This window comes from Microtus oregoni, unplaced genomic scaffold (genome assembly GCF_018167655.1).
Source record: "Microtus oregoni isolate MIOR12 unplaced genomic scaffold, Mior012 000002F_ref0000024, whole genome shotgun sequence".
NCBI classification, from domain to species: Eukaryota; Metazoa; Chordata; class Mammalia; order Rodentia; family Cricetidae; genus Microtus; species Microtus oregoni.
The window spans coordinates 33481678-33500421 of NW_024543061.1; the positions used below are offsets into that span (position 1 = coordinate 33481678).

Genomic DNA, 18744 nt, shown 5'->3' on the forward strand with positions numbered 1-18744 from the left:
TGCTTTGCTCAAGGGTATTTAGGTTGGATAAGATCAGGGACCAATCGACTTTTTTCTGTACGGATCAGTAAAAATATTAGGCTTGATGGGTCATGTTGATTCCATCATGAGTATTCTGTTCTGCCCTGACAGAACAACAGTCAAAGACAGTATACATGAGGAGGGAAGTGTTCCAATAAAACTTTACTTTTCAAAAAATTAGACAGGTTCCAGCCAGGCGGCCGCTGTTGACAGCCTCCTGAATTAGGGACTCCTGGCATATCACCTCCTAGTTCTGAGTGTCTACAACTCGATCATCCATCAGCCGCCTTCTATCTAGCCATGTGGAAAATCCTCTGGCTCGAAATTCAAAGTTTATAAAATAGTAGTAAGAGTGATCATTTGTTAAATTATAACGGTATACCAAATACTCTACTAATGGCTTTATGACTAGGCTCTCATTTAATCCTCAGAGCATTATGAAAAGTGACGAAAACATCTTATAGGTAAAGGCAGGGAGATAACGGCATAAATAACCCGCTCAGCGTTACAGCATGGTAGTGTGGGAGCAGCTGCTGGGTGAACCCTGGAGCCCTTGTTCAAACTCTCCCAGAGTGGTTCAGGCATTTCAGCCCGCCCCCCAACTTACCTCCTCTCTTACTTCTCTCCCATGAACCTTCTAGAAGTTCATTTGAAAAACCTGGTTCTGTGTACCACATAAATTAAAGGCTGGCCTAAAAATAACACAGGAGTTCATGACTCCAGATGAGGAATTGCTTTTTAGTACACAATAATTGATTTCTTGACCAGCTTGAGACCTCGCAGCTGCTGGAATATGTATGGCATGCCTTATTTGGAGGTGGCCATGGGACAACTGTTAGATCTGCTGATGCAATCTGCAGTCTCCGGGGAGGGCAAACCCAGCTATTTGAAGAATTCTTTAAACTAAGAGAGGAAAAAAAAATCAAGGACTTGTATATCAACGCAGTTTGTCACCATTAATCTAATCATAAACAAACCTCTCAAGACCCAGTGGCCTTGGGAAAAATCAGAGCTGCTTGGAGGAATGTGCAGGGGACCTGTGGGCCACCCCACAAGAGTCATCTCACGGTGAGGTGCTTGCAGGGTCTCCACTGGTGCCTGTGGAGAGCTGCGCTTAAAACACAACGCTCCCTCTTACGCAACAGGTGGTCGCAATACAGGCGCACAAAGTGCTTCAGCTGGAAGCAAGTTCATGATCACACAGATGTATGCTGCGCCTCAAAAAACGATTGCTTCTCTTGCTTGGTTCTGGGGAGCTGCATTTCGTAGAGAGCCCCGGTGTTTGCAGCAAGCATGGTGGAGATGTTAATGCAACCGTTTGATAAATATTCTTTGGCTCTCCTCTTGGCTTGCTGGTGTGATTAAGCAAGAGCCTCATTACTGAAACCTACTTTGGCCTCCTCTCTTTATTTATGAGCTTATTCCTTCACACAGAAACATAGCCAGGCCATGTTTTGCGTCATGAGTATGGTGGGAAGAGGGGCAGACAATTCCGTGGAAGGCCTTTAGAATTCAGTGCGAGTCATCTTCTGACTAGAACTTTGTATCTGCATCTTGGCATGGCAGACAGATGCTGCAGAGCTAAATGAGGAGAGGCCTCTAGATTGAAAACAGCAGTGCCGATAGTGATAACTCAGATGAAGGTCAGAAAAAACCACAGGGGGCCTGAGATCCACTTCGTATCTCTTAACTGCCACGCCTACTTCCTGATGATTGTGGTATATCAGAGGAAACTAGCCATGATTTATCTCAATGGACTTTTATTTTCCCCTCCCACACAGCCTTTATCGTTCCTTGAGCCCAGCTCCAAAGCTATTACCTCTTACAATCTTTGCCCATCCTTCTTCCTAAACCAAAAATTAACCACCATAATCCCATGTTTCTTGATAATACTATTACAGCTTTTATCTCACAGGGTGACTTAAGTATTATAGCCATGAACTGTACAGTTGAAAAAAAATATAAGACCTGACCCTGAGTCCAATTATGAGCTGTGTGGTCTTGGGCAAGTTTCCTAATTTGCACTATATTTACTTATCCTCTGATGGAATGCTGATGGTACCCCACAGGACTGAGATGGTGCAAGATGAACTCAGTGCTACCTGGCAAGCACCTAACACTCTCCCTGAGGGCCAGAAACACATGCGCATGGAGAAAAACCACGGACGGTCTTCAGCTTTCCGTGTCAGATAAGATGTGCACTTTATGGGACTAATCCTAAGTCACAGTAGCAAGTTGGGTCACTGAGGAAGGTCACCTGTCTGGTCATTACTTTCTCACTCTCAGGCTCTTCTTCCATGCAGTTTGGTCTCTGGGCAGACAAGGATCTGCCAGCTTTCTCACCTTGCATGCCCTGGCTTGCTGATGTCTGCACTTGTCTCTGTTCCCTGCGCATAGAAAAAGGGTTTGGTATGATCTCAAGTACTTTTGTGTTTAGGGAAATTGGGAGGGCCCCATTTTGGGTTTACCCTCAGGCAGCTCTCTGTACCCAGCTCTAGCTTTTCCAGGGCTGTCCACAAAAGGATGACGGGTCTCAACCTCCCTCACAGGTTCCTTGGGAATGTTTTTGGAAGGAGCAGGGTATATGCAAATCAAGCTAGCAGCTCATTCCCAAGAATAGGCATGGGTACCTGCTCACTAGGCCTGAAGGCAGGAGAGGAAGAGAAGAGAGAAGACTGAGTTGGGGAGACTTTGGTTAAACACTGCTCTGTAGCATCAGACCTTGGGGAAGGTGGTTATCAATGGGGGGTTCATGTTCTAACTGCATTATACATGCTGAAGACCCTAGCTATAGCATTTCCTCTTTATGTGCTGGGCCTAAGCCTCAGGACCACCAGCGGATGTGTGAAACTGTGGATGCTATTTGTGCTGGCTAGTCTTTTGTTACCTTGACACAAGTTAGAGTTACTTGTGTCAAAAGAGGACTCTCAATTGAAAAAAAAAAAATGTTTCCATAAGATAGGCCTGTAGGCAAGTTTGTCATGCATTTTCTTGATTGGTGATTGGTATGGGATGGCCCAGCCCACTATGGGTTGTATCACTCCTGGGTTGTGGTCCTAGGGTATATAAGAAAACAAGCTGGGTAACCCAAAAGGATCAAGCTGTAAGCAACATTCCTCTCTGGCTCTTCATCCGTTCCTGCCTCCAGGCTTCTGCCTTGAGTCCCCGGTCGGACTTCTCCAGATGCTGGACTACAAGTTGTAAAATGAAATTAACTCATTCCTCTCCAAATTGCTTTTGGTCATGGTGTTTTATCACAGCAATAGAAACACTGACTAATACAGTACTGTTCATGGCGTGTGTGGGGGGTGCATTCATGGTCATGTGTGTGCTTGTGTGAGTCTTTCCTCAAACGCTAGCCACTTTTCTTTGAGTCAGGATCTCTCAGTGGCCTGGAACTTGCCAAGTAGGATAGGGTGGCTGGCTGGGGCACCATGTCTGTCTTCCGGTTCCCCGAACCAGGGTTATAAGGATGTTACCATCACGCCCAGATGTTTTTTTTGGTTTTGTTTTTTTCAAGTGGATTCTGGAGATCATACTCAGGTTCCCATGCTAGCCAGGCCGGCACTTTAATCATTCCCCCATCCCTGAAACCATATATTCCTTGGTTACAAATGTATCATTATGGCAATCTGATCACTAAAATGGTGACTGAGTGAGTGGCAGGCAGGTGTCTTATACAGAGTGGACACAGAGGACAAAGGGGTAATACACAGCAGGTCCCAAGTCACAGCCCAAGAGCCGTCAGGGCAGTCACAGCTCCGAACACTTAAACTACTTAGTTCTGCATTTGCCCTTGAATATTTTTAGATCACAGTTGGCCAAGGTAACTTAAACCATGGAAAATGAAACTCCAGATAGGAGTGGACTGTTTTATTACCCCGGTATTTCCTTTTCTACTTCAGTTCAGGGTTTTTATCCAAGCACAGTAGCAGCTGTAGCGAGCCATGCGTTCTCAGCCTCATTTAACACACGGACGCTCCTACGTCCCTGTCCCAGCAAGGCAAGCGTGTTAGCACTGGATGGAGCTTTGAGACATCTCCTTACAAGGTAGGAGACGTGAATATATCTCCCCCCATTTTATTTCTGCTTGCCTGGACTGCAGGTGTGGTGGCAGCAGTTGGGAAGATTGTGACCATGGAGTGACTTTGAAGAAAGAAGCCATATGCTACGTTGGCAGGGCAGGACAAAACAAATCTGGGTCTCCAAGACAGCGAAGCAGTGAGACCAGATCTGTACAGCTGCTCTCAGGCAATAATGTAAATAAAACTGTGGTCTGCAGGACATACCCCCACCTGCTTTTGTGGCTCTTGAGCTAAGAGAGACTTTTATAGGTGAACATTTGCCATCAACTTAATGACAGGGGACAGTAACTCCGAGCCCTTTATCCCTTCCTCCCCCCAAAGGAATACAACGAGCCTCTTTGTATTTTTAACTTAATCAACAGAATTCTGTGGGAACTTGTCTTCTCTTTAAATAGGTACACCCTTGATTTTTCCCTCATGATTTGCTAAACCTAAAATATTTGCCATGTGAATCTTTATAAAACATCCATTGGCCCATGATGTAGAAAAAGTCCCTGTCACAGTGCTGGTTACAAAGAAAATGCTCAATAAAGGACAGCTATGATTATAATTATACTCCCCAAAGACAGAATACCTTCATCATTGATGAACTTTTGTGAGTTATTACGGTACCAAAGAAAAGCATAGCATAAATGTTTATTGATTTGGAGAGGCAACAAATTTCCCAGTGTCTTTTCTATATCTGTCCTAAACATCTCTACTCCTTTGTTTTTTTCTTTCTCATTTCCTGGTCATTGTGCAAAAAAATCTGACACAAGGGCCTAACAGATATTTAAAACACATTTTCCTCCAATGCCTCCCTCCTCATTCACCTATCACAGAAGTGATTTTAAGGCCACCTGATAAAAAAATGAAAAAGAGGTTAGGAGTTTGGGGCACCGAGCCCAATATTATTTAGATCTCTTTGGAGTGTTTTGGTAACTGAGCCCAACATGTAACGTTTTCCCAACTAATTCAACAATTGCCAACCTGACACAAATGAATGAATCCTGGGCAGAGACACTCACATGTGTTATTAACCAGTTGGCACATCATAGCAACACTTCATTTGTTATTCTATGACCAGAATCAACACAAGAATCCAGTTGTCTCGAACTGACAGCAGGAGCTGAGGAAGCATGGTTTTCGGCCTCCTCAGTAAAAGAAAAATCATACGGCTGAGCTAAATTGGCAGCTCCCAAGCCTTTGGAAAGTGGCACCACGCTTCTGGCGCATGTCCATAGCATTCTGGCAGACCGTGCCAGCTCCTCCCACTAACTTCTGCCTCGGCCCCAGCCTTCAGCTAGCATCTGCACCACAGTCTGGGCTGCTCCAAATCCAGTCTTTGAGAATTTCAGACGGGAGGGTAGAAGCTGTTCACGATGGCCATCTTCTCTTTCCTCAGAGCAGCCAAAGAAGAAAGGGGTGGGGAGGTGAACAGCACCGAGTGGGATACAGGGAGGCAGAACAGTATCTCTCATCCAGTCTACTCCGAAGTAGAACTAGGGATCATATTCTGAAAAGAGTGGCTGTCCAAAAGAGCTTGGAGCATCAAGAACACAAAAAAGTCGCCAAGAGATTGGGAGGGCGGGGGGGGGGGGGAAGGGGGGCGGGAAATCCCTGGAAAGAGAATTGTTCCTTTGAATCACCCAGGCCCCTACACTCCCAAGGTCATATGTTGACATCTTAACCTGAGGTGACAGTACTAGGAGCTGGAAGCAACCAGGTCCTAAGGACAGAGCTCTCTGGATTGAACTGGTGCCCTATGAGAAGGAATCCCCAATGCTAGGTATGGTGGTTCCCTTATAACCTCAGCATTCCAGAGGCTGAAGCTGTAGGATCTCTGTTGAGTTCAAGGAGAGCTTGGGGTACACATCAATGACAGGCGAACCTGCACTACAAAGTGAGACCCTGACTCATACATGAGAAGGGGGGGAGGGAGACAGGATAGGAACGAAGGGGGGGGGGAATGGAGAGAGAGTGGGAGGAAGAGGGAAAGAATGAGAACGAATGCTCTCTCAAGGATCTAGCTAGCTAGCTCTCCCGTCCCATCAGCCAGACACAGACAGAAGGTATTACGATAGCAGCAATGAACGTGCTAGATCTCCCAGCTCCCAGAACTGTGAAGATTCTGTTTTTTATAAATTATTCAGCTGAAACACTTCGGCTTTTAAAAGTTCTCCATGTGATGCAGTAGCTGGAACAATTGATTATGGGGGAAATTATTGGTTAAAAGCGCTGGGGGTTGTGCGCCGACATTATACATTCCCTTGGAAGCTGCGTGTTAGAATGTCTGTGGCAGCCGCAGCCTACGCTCGTGCCTGCAGCTCTGATAAACACCCCGACACAAGGCAACTCTGGGTAGGGTTATCTGGCTCCCATTTCCAGATCACAGCCCATCACTTCAGTAAAGCGAGTCAAGAGCTTAAAGAGCCACACCTACAGCCGAGCGTGGTGAGAGAACGAACACAGCTTTGTGGCTGGCTAGAGAGCTAGCTGTTTTTCCCACTCTTACCTAGCCCAGGGCACAGCTCATGGAATGGTACTGCCCACATTCTGGGTGGTCTTCACCTCAATTAACAAGCAAGACAAGACTAACCTGATCTAGATAATTCCTCCTTAAGAATCTCTTTCTAGTGATTCTAAACCATATCAAGTTGGCAGCTAAAATTAACTGGCACCAGCACTATCTGTAAGGGCATCTAACTAGAAGTGAACCAAATTCTCACACACAACTAAATATAAAACTGTGGTACATTTTCTCTTCTTTTTTTTTAAACAGTTTTTATTTTGAGAATTCATGTATGATATATCTATATTATCCCCTTCAAGTCCTCACATGTCCCCTGCCACACACTCCCTCTCAAATTCATAACCTCTTTATTAATTATTATTGTTATACATACACAGATTTAAGTATAATCTGCTAAGTGCCTTGAATGGTTTGTGTGTGTGTGTGTGTGTGTGTGTGTGTGTGTGTTTTCGGGACGACCACTTGGGAATGGAAGGGTAACCAGGGGGCTCATCTCTGGAAAAGATTGAATCTCCATGTCTCAGCAGTCTTTAACTGTCTCTAGATCTTCATCCAGGGCTGTGGCTTTCTGTGATTTCCTCCATCGACATTGGAACTATTGCTGCCATTTTTCATGTGTTGTTTAGGCAACCATATGGTTCAAGTGTCATGAGTTCAGCTTATCTGCCACATACAGAAAACATGGTATCACAGGAGACGTCCTGGTGCTCTGGCTCTTATGCCCTTCCACTCCGCCTCCCATGATGTCCCCTGAGCCTTAGGTGTAGGAGCTGTATTGTAGATGTATCAAGTAGGGCTGGCCACCTCACAGTTGCTTGTTCCCTATATTTTGACAAATTGTGGACTTCTGCCTCTGTCTGCTTCAAAAAGGTTCTTTTATGAGAGATGAGAGCTACACTTACCTGTGGCTATAAGGATAAGTGTTTAGGATACAGTTAGAAATTAGGTTGGTTTAGGAAAGTGGCATTAGAAGGCTCTTCCCTAGGGTCCATGGCCTCACCAGCCGTGGGTAATAGGCTTGGTTTATAACACCAAGCAAGGATCCTTCCTATTGGGCAAGCCTTAAGTATAGTTAGACAGTGGTTGGTTAACCCCAAGATGTAGGTGCCACGACTGCACAGTTTGGGATATCTTGTCATTGTAGTCATTGTTATGGTTGGTGGCTTTACAACTGGGTGGGACTATTAATTCCTTTTTTTTTTTCCCTTGGTAGGTTGCGTAGCAAGCACCTTCTGGTACTGTGAGTCTTTGGGGAAGAGCCTTCCAGGTCAGAGCCAGCTCAATTCCTCCAAGTCTTGTGCCCAAAGTACATGGTGATTTCAGCAATAGACATTACAACCAAGGGTAGGTAATGGCAATAAATTGTATTGTTCTGGGAGTCTCCTGAATTTCCATGACCAATAACTCAAAGGGAGATTCTCCATGCCTGGCACTGGGGATTTTGTTAGTCTATAGAGTTTGTCTTGGTAGTGGTGGGTAGCATTATTATATCAAGTGGTATAATACACACACACACACACACACACACACACACAGAGGGATGGAATACTTTAAATAGTATACATACCAATTAAAATGAATGATTTATAAGTATATATAACAAAATAGTGGGAACTCACAAACAAAATACTGATCAAAATGGGCACAGAAAGAGTACTTTTATAAAGTACAAAACAGACAAAATCTATGCTAGAAATAAGAATATTGGTAAAGGATATGGAGTGAGGTCAAAAGGGGACATATGAAACACTGAAACTTTTTTTGACTTATATGTGGATCAAAACCAGCATATTTATGAATATTTGGTGAGTCATGCAACTATGATATTTATGGTTTTTAATATTGACTGTCAACAGGATCAGAAAATCACTCAGGCTACCAGCCTCTAGGCACATCTGTGAGGCATTATCTAGATTAGGTTAGCCTCTAGTCATGTCTGGAAAGGATTATCTAGATTAGGTTAGCCTCTAGTCATGTCTGGAAAGGATTATCTAGATTAGGTTAATTGGGGTGGAAAGACACACCCTAATAGTGGGTGGCTCCGTGTCACAGGTGGAAACTGTAAAAGTCATAAAAAAAAAAAACCAAGTGCAGTAAGCACAAGCGTTCATCACCCTCTTTCTCCTGACACAGGATGCAGAGAGACCAACCAGCCTTCTCAAGCACCCGCTGCCGTGGCTTCCACACCACGATGGGCCAGACCCGGGAACTATGAACCAAAGAAACCCTTCTCTTTTAGATGTGTTTGTACCAGCAACAAGAAAAGTACGACAATATGTTTACTCTTCTATAGGTACATGGTGTGTATCAGTGCAACAATTTAAAAAATAACACATGGTCTTCCAGTGATCTAGAAACTTAGTAGGCTGGTTTTGAAAGGGTCCCTGGGTATTCTTGGGCTAGACAAGCCCACCTGACCTCTCTTAACAATAAGGTTAAGAGAAGGAAAGTGATGGTGGTGACAAGGGCACAGCTAGTAAAATCATAGTGCTTTGGAGATAAGTTCTTACTTGGTAGCCCAGGCTGCACTAAAACACGTGTCCATCATACTGTCTGCCCCGCCAAGTGCTGGGATCACAGATCTGAGCCACTGTATTCCATTGAATGTATAAGCATAATACAGCAGTATTTATTCCGTATTCACCTGCACTACATTTATTATTTTTCTGGGCCTGAGGAAAGAGCTCAGGCAGTACTTTCCTTTCAAGCATGATGACTTGACTTCAAGCTCTAAAGCACACGTGAAAAATCTAGACATGGTGGTTTGCTTAGAATGCTAACGTTGGGAGGTTAGAAATAAGTGGGTCCCCGGGGGTTACTGTCCAGTCAACCTAGCCTGGGGAGCTCAACAGTAAGGGACCTTATCTCTCTCACACACACACACACAAGTGCCTAAGGAACAATACCCAAGGTTGTCCTCCAACTTCCACAAAGGCAGGCACTCACGCATGCGTGCACACACAAACACACACATGAATTACTGAAGCGTCTGTAATTATATTTCATTTTTAAATTTGAGGATACAGGGACTCCAAGGGGATAAAAAAAATGGGTCTGACTTGTGATGTATGTACCTATCTGTGACCATGGGAATTCATGGCAAATTGGGAACTTGGCCCAGGTTTCCTGATTTGAATTACTGCGGTAGATTGAGAAAATTATTTTTCAAAGGTTTGTCTAGATCTTAATCCCTAGAACCTGCAAACATAACCTTATTTGTGGAAAAAGTCTTTGGAGATAAAGGGATTGCGATGAGGATATCATGGTGAATTACCCAAATGGGTCCTAAGCGTCATCACGAGTACTTCACATGAGGAAGGCCGGTGTGTCACGTGGCAGAGAAGTCAGTGTACAGATTGAGGCCCATATGGGAGTGATATGACCACAAACCAAGGGCTGCCTGCAGCGATGGAGACAAGGAAGAAGACTCTCCCAGAGCATCTGAAGGAGGTACATCCCTGCTAACACCTTGACCTTCAAAGTTCTAGCTCCTAAACCCTGAGAGAATACTTATCTGTGATTTTTCCTGACTGGCCAAGTTGCGACCCTTTGGAAGAGCAGTCCTAGGAAATCAATATGCTCCCCATTAACTCCACCTCCTCCAGCATCATCTAAAGGAAGATCCGGGGACTCCAGAGATTAGAGAAGCCACACAAAGTCTCTACTATAATTTCGGGCCTCACTCTTCATTGAGAATGGAGAATAATGTAGCTCTCTTCAGTGTTAACTGTCTCAGGATTGCCTCATGAGGATCTATAAACACTGTGAGGAAGTGTTGCAGTAGACCATGCTATGCCAATGAGATGACCCAAGAGGAACAATGGCCTATGAGGTCAAGAGCCTGGGGTTAGAGCTCATTAATAGAGCATGGGATTAGCATAAGCGAAGCCCTAGGTTTAATCCCCAGCAATCAAAAGAAAAAGATTAAGAGTTACCATCTGTCAAGCTTGTAAGTATTTTTTCTAAAGCCTTCTTATTGTGCAGTAACAGTAGTTATATAGCAAGAGTCAGCCTGGATGATGTCCATGGACCCATCCAATTCTCACATTCCCTCTCTTAAAAAAATATTTATTATATGACCTCATATGTATGAATGCTTTGTCTGCATGCTTGTTCGTGCACCGTGTGTGTCTGGTGCCCATGAAAGTCAGAAGAGGGTTGGATTCCTAGGACTAGAGTTAGGGATGGCTCTGATGTGGGTGCTGGAAATTCAACCTGGTCTGCAAGAGCAGCAAGTGCTCTTCACTGCTAAGCCAACTCTTCAGCCCTCTCGCATTCTCTTATATGAACAATAGTGGTTTCCATTAGTCCAGACATCGCCAGTTTCACGGCATCACGAGAAAGACCCCTTCTTTTTACCCACAGCCCTAAGCAAGTAAAGCCTCAGGACCATTCCAATCCTGGTAACACAAGGAACAGTGCAAAAACAGTCAGCTAAGCTTGTGGGTTTCCAGAAACACTATTATTTCCTCTTTCCCAGGGAAGGGTATTCACACCAGTATCTGCTGGGTTTTATTTATTCCGTCCTCAGACTTTGCAAGCACTCCAGCAGTGATACTGGGTAAGAGCTGGAAGCAGACTCCGGAGTCAGTATGGACAGGACGTCCGCAGTACTGTGTGTACAGTTCAACCTTTGTTTTTAGGGAAGGGCTTTGTCTGACAGATCCAAACATAAATATGTTTACTGCACTCTAAGTTCCAAAGGCATGTGAGGGAGTTGCAGTTGGTGCTAAAGACTTTGGAATTCCGCGTGAATTCCCCTGAACAGCTGCATCTGATGAAAAACTTCCTAGACAAGAAAGCTCAAAAGCCAAGGCTTCAAAGAAAGCCATTAGCCAGAGTGCCTTTTTTTCAAAGGTGATGAAACATATACACCCACTGCAAGGACACCTTCCTCCAAGGGGTTATAGACCTCCATCCAAGGTGATGATCGCTGACCTCACTTTGCAATTAAAAAAAACTTGAGGCTCAGCAATGTTAAGTATAATAGAAACTTAGCAGGGTCAAGAAACACATTAATTTTTCCATATCTCAGGAAGTGGAGGAAAGAGAAGGGAGTAAATAATAAAGGTTTTAATTAGCCAACAACTTTCTTGCAGTTGCTATGTCAGGCAGTAGGCAAGGGAACAGTCAGAATCAATTTAGGGAGCTACTAATAAGTGACAAGTACTGCCAACAGTGATGAGACTCACAGGACAGAGCCGCTGGACTTCAAGGACTAGGAAGGATGGGCAGAAAGGGTCATGATCTCAAAAGCAAATGTTTCAGATCTTGAGGAGTACCTTGGAGAAAGGTTAATTAGAGAAGGCAGACAAGAAACATGTGAGCCCTAACAGGGGGAAATGAACTAGCACCATAAAAGAGGTTCTCCTGACATGATGGAATTTAAGACCTCAGAGGTGATAAACTGTGAGTTAAGAGATCTTTCCAAGAAGGCAGAAGGCCCAGTGTGGGGAGGAAATGGGTGATCACAAGCCCATGTGGCTGGAGCCTAGGCGCTAGTGGCTTGAGAGAGATGTCTTCTAGTAGACAAGGACCTTCTCTTGACGGAGTCGGAGAGTAAGAGTCATGGAAGAGAGTTTGTTCTTACTGCAGTGGGGAGCTGCCTGAAGCTATAAAGAGGAGGAACGTTAAGGTCTGTGTTAAACGTTGACACGTGTGAAGGAATGCAACTACGTAACCAAGGTGAGATATGATGGTGACTGTGGCTGAAGGTGGACACACAGATAAACACTACTTCCTGGCCTGGGGCTGTGATCAAGTGTGGAGGCAGTGAGCAGTGTCCATTGAGACAAATATCCTTTCCATCCTAATGGGATCTGCATACAGCTAAATGCATGACTCATACGTGTAGCATTCGAAAAAATTTGACAAATGCCCAAATCCATGAAACAGTTCTTATTAAGACATAATACAGTCATAGCACCCCAGAAAGGTACCTCAAACTCATTTTCACTCGGTTTTCACGTGATACCCTCTCACCCAGTCTGCCCCAGTTTGGAATGCATTTTTAGAGAAGACGTTTTCAGACGATTACCCAAGTAGCTGGAGATGCCATAGGCTGACATGATGAGGATCTGGAGATAGGAGCAAATCCAGGGCTATAGTGTACAAGCTTGCGAAGCCTACTGAATACTTATTTAAAAAAAAAAAGTTTAAAATAGACATGTGCTTATAGTCAGCCCTCTGAATTCTTAAGTTACATATCTACAAATTCAACAAAACAAACAAACAAACAAACACCAGATTCAAAGGAGTTTTTTCAATGTGTCATTCCAAACAGGTACACACGTTCCCTGTTTCCATTATTATCTAAACAGGACAGCACTATAGTCGTTTAATTAGTATTTACCCTGCTATAGAAGATTAGGTTATCTAGAGATGCACGCAGGTTATATGCAAACACAGCACTTGGTTTACAGGGATTGAGAATTCTGATTCTGGCATCCATAGGAGTACCAGTCCCCTGCTGATACTAAGGGACAACAACACACATCTGGAGCTCAGAGGACCGAGGTCCAGGCTGAAGATAGGAACCTGCTGGACATTTCTATATGACAACATGAAGCCACGGGGGAAATGACACCAGCAAAGGGGCATTAAAAGAAGAAGAGTCACCTTTTTTCAGAAGGATAAAAACAGGGCAGTCCAACTTCTGCAGAACTTAGAGGCAAGAGCAGCAAGGTATCCCAGATGAAAGGTAGGTAAAGTAAGTGGGGACACTGCCATCTACAGAGAAGCAGGAGGGGGTGACCCATCTGGAAGTGCACTGCTCTCAGGCAGAGGCCCATCTCTCCACTCCTCAACTTGATTTCCCCATTACAGACAACGAAAGTGAGGTTCAACAGCGAGGCAAGTCAAAATGCCACTTAGCTCGGTAGCTTCTCCTTCCGTGTGCTCTGCAGCACATCCAAAGGTGAGACTGGAAATGGATCCAGGGCCATAATAGCCTATAACACACAAAGCCAAGGTTAAAGACATTTCTATCTTCCAAGGCCTCTCAGGTTTCAGATGCTGGTACAAACGCTGAGGCCTCCAGACAGACACATGGAAGACCACATGTGTCAAGATTCCATGAAACCTTCTCTGTCTTCTGCTGTAGAAACAATTCATCAAGAAGGCACCCTTTGCACCACAGGAAGGAGACAGCAGCCATAAGGCAGCATGGGCACCTTTTCAAACTGTGTTGGAACAACTTTCACAGATATGCTGTAACTTCTACAGCCAGGTCAGGGGCGATATGGGCTACTTCTCAGACAGTGAAAACGAAGCCCTTAGGGGTAAGAGGTCTACATGTATCAAAATCTTACAGCAATTAAAGAAGACAAAAAAACAAAATAAACAAACAAACAAACCCCCAAAAAGTACCAGTCCTCTGGCCAGAAGGTAAGAGGAAAGAGGGGAAGCCAAGAAAGAAATCAGTCAGCAGACTGGAAGGAGGCGTCTCCTTGCCTCTCTATGCCTGTCTTTTTCTTTTTGGCAACAAGCCTTTGTATGTCTACAGGATTCTTCCCAGAATGGAAGGGCATACAGACAGAGGAAGAACAAGAGGCTACACTGGGATCCTGTCATGGTCAGCAAAAGAGGTTCAGCCTTGCTGGGTAAGGAGTTGTCCTGGCTTGGTGGAGAGGAAGTAGCATTTGTGGAAAGGTCTGTAAAAGGAAAGAGAATGCTGGAAAGAAGAGTCTCAAGTTGGAAGACTGAAAAATATATACATGGCCACCCATCCTATCTTGAGTTGGCTCCATCCAGCACTTGAAGGTTCCATGACCAGGAAGGTATGAATTTACCTCTTTTTAGTCTCCCTAAATTTCATAGCTCATTGCAGTCATGGGGTCCTCAAGGACTATGTCTACAGAAGGTGGGCATTTTAGAGAGGATACTTTTGTAAGGGGGCAGAGTTTAGATAGCATCTGAGAATTAAAGACCTGAAAGCTATACTTGTGAGTATGGACGGTCCCAGGCTCAGGAAGGCCATTTAGTAGACTGGTAACCTAGGGAAGTGACTGGATTTCCCTGAGAAATGACATATTAATAGAATGGGCCTTTGGGAATTCTTGTTCTTGTTATGGTTTTAAAATGGTAATGAACAACATGATTGTAAAGAGAAGAGTCCAAGGCTCTATACTGGATGTGTCTTAAAAGGCAGACTTCCGAATCATACCATAGACTTGTGGAGGCAGAGACTTCAAAGGACATTCTCATACATGGGGGAGTCAGGGAGCATGCTAAAACATTTGGTCTGTGCTTGGCAAACACACAGCTATCATACTGTGTATTACTATTATCAACTATAATAGGCCATGGGGAGGTCTCTTTTCCCAGGTTGGATTTTCTAGTGTTCAAACAAGATTTATCCAAAATCCAGTGCAACAAACATTTGCTCATCCCTGGAAACTTGAACACGCCTCAGTTGTTAATAAATAAAGCATTTGGGCAATAGAGATAGGACAAGGCTATCATGATATACAGAGCAGCAGTCCATTTCAAAACATAAAATAAAATAAAAAACTTGAATGACTGTGGACAACAACCCAGGTGAATGCAGAATAATCTTGTACCAAGACTACTACAGACTTAAGTAGTCTTTTAAAAACGCAAAGCCAAGTAAACTTCAAAGTTATAATGAGCAGTGTCATATATAATACTGGGGATGGAATGGCATCTAGGCTGGGAAACTCTTCTGTCAACTGACAGCCACGCACAGGCCTTACTACTTAAGGTCAAAGGTAAAGTGCTTCTCCAAGGCCCTAAATCTCAGCTCACAGAATCACCCATGACTTTTGCCTGACGCTGATGTGTCTGCCCCCCTGTGCTACTCCTTACACCTTTCATTCACACGGTAGTCATCTAGATTATAATATTAAAAGAAAAAAAGTCTTGTTTGTCCCGTAGCAGGATATAAAACAACACAAAAGCCACCCAAAAGATCAGCATCTTAGCCAAATATTAAGTATCTTAGAAAAAATGTCTTTCCAGCTACATTTTGAAAAAGGAAAGTATATAAAAAAATCTTTTTAAGAACATTGCATTGAGTATCAGCATATTTAACTAGGACTACCAGTCTGTGATTTGATAGTAAAAATCACCGTTCCCTCTGCTTTGACATACGAATACCACACTGTGTTTATAATCTCCAGCTTGTCCTATTTTATAACAGAGCTAGGAAGGGCTTAATGTGCCTGGGTAATTTTTAGGAATGATTAAGAAAGATATCTTGGGGAATAAAGAAACTCTGAGATTTGTTTTTCCACATTAAAAAGCACAGCTCTCTGCACACACAGCCACACAGCCCTGCCTTGTGCCTCTCACATATCCCTGGGAGTCTTTTAATTGCCAATTCTTCTCATGGTTGATGCTCTTCTGGGTAAACCCAACACAGAAGCACTTTGCTGCTTTGCAAATAGCCCTACAAAGACCATAAACACCGCCACCACCAAGCTGCTGAACACTGGGTCAAACCTTTGCATTGCTCCCATTTCCATCTGTGTCCCGGAGGATAACAATCGCCGCAGAAAGGAAATATTGTGAAAAGAAGCCAAGAGTCCTTCCTGCCGAAGATGGTGGGAGGAGGCTAGTGGGGAAACAGGCTAGATACAATGGTCTCAGGAATAAATTCCATCTTATAAAGCCCAGGAAGGAGCAATCCAAAACAGCAAGGCGAGGAATCCTATCACTTGAGAGGCTAAGGGAGGAAGGAGGCTCATGAGCTCAAGGGCGGGGAAGGGGGAGACTCAGGAAGGGAATGGGAGAGTGAGAGCTATTTCAGTTTCTTAAATGGAGGTACAACTCAAAATAGTAATAATAAATAAAATTTAAAAAGGCTTATTGATGGAGAAGCTGAAAAGATGTAGTGAGGCTAAAGAGATCAACGGTGAGAAGACTGCACAGTAACAGAGCTTTCTTGTGTTACATGCAAAGCTGCGGACCATCTGAGGCTGATTCAGGAAAATGCTCAACTCTCTTGGTAATTTCCTGCAGACAGGACGTTCATCATCTCCAAGTCTTTCTCTCTCTCTCTCTCTCTCTCTCTCTCTCTCTCTCTCTCTCTCACACACACACACACACACACACACACACACACACAGATGCACACACACAGCCTACACCAAATGATTCACACTTTAAAATCTATCTCTGCCTTAGGAACAAGAATTTTTTTTCCTCTTGAAAAGCAGCCATGATTTGTTATTCTAACAAAGTGTTCCTTTCCTTCAAACAGAAATAAGTCACTCAGGAAGGCCGTGCTGCTTTCTGCTCTGCATTTCTTGAAACTTTCCTCCAGTCAACAGTTTCTCCTGGCAAGTCCTCAGAAATCCGTTCAGAGTTGGGCAGTCACCGAATAAGAACGCAAGCTTGTTTTCACATCCCCTATCTCCTTCTTGGCCCCATAGGAGGATGTTGGATGGTAGGATGACCAGAATTAGCGAGACATAAATTCTTCACTACTCAGGCCATTCGACACCTTTATCTGAATTGCTCAGTGGCTAGGACGATTTGGCAATTGATTTGAAAGAAGAAAGGCACACATTCTTCCCAAGTGCTTTTTTTCCCCCTTCCTGTCTGTAGAGACTGGGCCATGTCTGTCTAATTACTCAACTAGCTGCCCAGATAAAAGCATCTGTGTGCAAAAGGCAGGGAACCCAAAGTATACAAATGATTCACACCACCTAAACAATTGCAAAGGCAAGCCAGCCCAGCAAACGAAGGCTGCTGAAGCCAGAACAATTTAATACGGGAGGAAATGGAGTTTGGCAATCCATGCATCAGACGTTACTCCAATTTTGGAAGGCATGTCTTCCAGCTGCTTCCTCTTTAAAAATAAAAATACATAAATAAACTCTGATCCTCTGCATTACCTTCAACCATATTGCTTAGGTACAAATAAGCAAACAGATCCAGGTTGGGGAGCTGCCTGAATGCATCTTTTAAATCTAAGCCACCTGGAGAATCACCACCTCTCTCCATTAATTTGAATTTAAACTTTCCAGGGTGCAGTTGTCCAAGCCCTCTAGGCCGGCAGCACTGCAGGCTTCACTATTCCCTGACTCTCAGTCAGCTAAGAGGGTGTCTGAGGTGCTCTGGGCAAACAGAACTGGGCTCCTCATTCCTGCCAGCTGTCACACACACACACACACACACACACACACACACACACACTCCTAGCAGACAGCTAGGAAGGGCAGGAGGAGAGGGGACTCCTTCTACCTGGATTCAGAGAAAACACCTGTACAGGTCCAGGGTTGATTAATGCTATACAGCCACACCAAGGTGCCAAGAAAAGAAATTTTAAAGTCCCAGCAACACTTTAACTTTTAGGGACTCTAAGCTCAAGGTATAAGGTATGAGGAAAGGCATAAACAATATGTAAAGGCGACCTTCGTGGAAACACTCAGGGTACTTCAGCCAGCTTAACAGAACAAGTAAATCATCAGTAGTATATATTTTAAATATTTAAATGAAAGGAATTATGAGAAGATAAAATACTAATTTAAAAAACAAATTCTGAGATTAACCCTACCACTGCCGCAGCCACCACCACCAAGTCAACCCTTTCTGGGGATCACAAAGTGGCTATAAGAAAGCTAGTGGAAGCACAATGAACCCCACTTAGCTTCTGGGGCAGAGCGCCTCTCCTCTCCCCTCCACCACATTCCCATGTCACTTTCTCATTGCCAGGCGCCTTTCTGTCCAGGGGAGGGCCCCGACTCTCCTCTGTCCACGCATCCTTACTCCCCTGCGCTGGGTGGGGTCCACTCACCAGGCTCAGTCTCTCTTGGTCCGCTTGCCTGGTCACCACTACGACTCCGCCCCTGGGAAACTGCAGAGAGGCAGGGGAACCGCTGGGGACCAGCGAAAGGAGCAGTGGTTAAGGGTCTCTGCAGGATGTTGGCCGCCAAGGGTGCAGAGCCTGAGAGGGCCCTGCAGGGATTGCTGACAAAAGTGGGGACATTCCCGGGGCAGGAGCTGCTCTTGGAGCAGCCCTGGGTCCTGGAAAATTTCAGCGCCTGAGAGAGAAGCTGCAAGCTCTCCAGACTGCTCCTGGGCTGCTTAAAGGGACACTGCCCCACCTCCTACAGACGTTCATTGGTGAAACTTCCCAGCCGCGGGCCAATCGTAGGTCTG

At 44.5% G+C, this 18744-nt stretch overlaps 1 protein-coding gene across 3 annotated transcripts in view; it reads right to left on the minus strand.

Annotated features, from left to right (window-relative positions):
* Positions 1 to 18744, minus strand: part of Prickle2 (prickle planar cell polarity protein 2) — a 350803-nt gene that overhangs the window by 140621 nt on the left and 191438 nt on the right. Inside the window, exon 1 of one of the 3 annotated variants that reach the window (XM_041632608.1) lies at positions 18380 to 18647. The exons of the other annotated variants lie outside the window; for them this stretch is intronic. The gene's annotated coding sequence lies outside the window, so the exon portion shown is untranslated. Of the gene's footprint in view, positions 1 to 18379; positions 18648 to 18744 lie in introns of those variants that run through there. 3 annotated transcript variants of the gene reach the window in all.